Source organism: Arachis hypogaea, chromosome 9, assembly GCF_003086295.3.
Source record: "Arachis hypogaea cultivar Tifrunner chromosome 9, arahy.Tifrunner.gnm2.J5K5, whole genome shotgun sequence".
Classification (NCBI taxonomy): domain Eukaryota; kingdom Viridiplantae; phylum Streptophyta; class Magnoliopsida; order Fabales; family Fabaceae; genus Arachis; species Arachis hypogaea.
This window is the reverse complement of record NC_092044.1, coordinates 77,342,804-77,344,204: the sequence shown is the minus strand read 5'-3', so window position 1 is coordinate 77,344,204 and position 1,401 is coordinate 77,342,804. Positions and strand designations below refer to the sequence as shown.

The 1,401-nt window shown below is 42.0% G+C and overlaps 1 non-coding gene across 1 annotated transcript; it reads left to right on the top strand.

Annotated features, from left to right (window-relative positions):
* The first annotated feature begins 790 nt into the window (after positions 1–790).
* Positions 791–898, top strand: LOC112714233 (small nucleolar RNA R71). The gene has a single exon (XR_003159186.1). It is a non-coding gene; the product is annotated as a small nucleolar RNA R71 (small nucleolar RNA).
* The last annotated feature ends 503 nt before the right edge of the window (positions 899–1,401 follow it).

Here is a 1,401-nt window from a genome sequence, read left to right as displayed (position 1 = left end):
CTGCCTCTTCCTCCTCTCCAAATTCGGCCATGTTGATGGCTTTGCACTCTTCTTTTGAATTTTCTTCTGTATTGCTTGGAAGAGTACTAGGAGGGAGTTCAGTAATTTTCTTGCTCAGCTGACCCACTTGTGCCTCCAAGTTTCTAATGGAGGACCTTGTTTCAATCATGAAACTTTGAGTGGTTTTGATTAGATCAGAGACCATGGTTGCTAAGTCAGAGGTGTTCTGCTTAGAACTCTCTGTCTGTTGCTGAGAAGATGATGGAAAAGGCTTGCCACTGCTAAACCTGTTTCTTCCACCATTTTTCTTGTTGAAACCTTGTTGAGGTCTCTGTTGATCCTTCCATGAGAGATTTGGATGATTTCTCCATGAAGGATTATAGGTGTTTCCATAGGGTTCTCCCATGTATTTCACCTCTTCCATTGAAGGATTCTCAGGATCATAAGCTTCTTCTTCAGATGAAGCTTCCTTAGTACTGCTTGGTGCACTTTGCATTCCAGACAGACTTTGAGAAATCATATTGACTTGTTGAGTCAATATTTTGTTCTGAGCCAATATGGCATTCAGAGTGTCAATCTCAAGAACTCCTTTCTTCTGATTTGTCCCATTGTTCACAGGATTCCTTTCAGAAGTGTACATGAATTGGTTATTTGCAACCATTTCAATTAGTTCCTGAGCTTCTGTAGGCGTCTTCTTCAGATGAAGAGATCCTCCAGCAGAGCTATCCAAAGACATCTTGGACAGTTCAGACAGACCATCATAGAAAATACCTATGATGCTCCATTCAGAAAGCATATCAGAGGGACACTTTCTGATTAATTATTTGTATCTTTCCCAAGCTTCATAGAGGGATTCTCCTTCCTTCTGTCTGAAGGTTTGGACTTCCACTCTAAGCTTACTCAATTTTTGAGGTGGAAAGAACTTTGCCAAGAAGGCATTGACTAGCTTTTCCCAAGAGTTCAGGCTTTCTTTAGGTTGTGAGTCCAACCATGTTCTAGCCCTGTCTCTTACAGCAAAAGGGAATAGCATAAGTCTGTAGACCTCAGGGTCAACCCCATTAGTCTTGACAGTGTCACAGATTTGCAAGAATTCAGCTAAAAACTGATGAGGATCTTCCAATGGAAGTCTATGGAACTTGCAATTCTGTTGCATTAGAGAAACTAATTGAGGCTTAAGCTCAAAGTTGTTTGCTCCAATGGCAGGGATAGAGATGCTTCTCCCATAGAAGTCGGGAGTAGGTGCAGTAAAGTCACCCAGCACCTTCCTTGCATCATTGTTGTTGTTTTCGGCTGCCATGGGTTCTTCTTCTTTGAAGATTTCTGTTAGGTCCTCTACAGAGAATTGTGCCCTAGCTTCTCTTAGTTTTCGCTTCAAGGTCCTTTCAGGTTCAGGATCAGCCT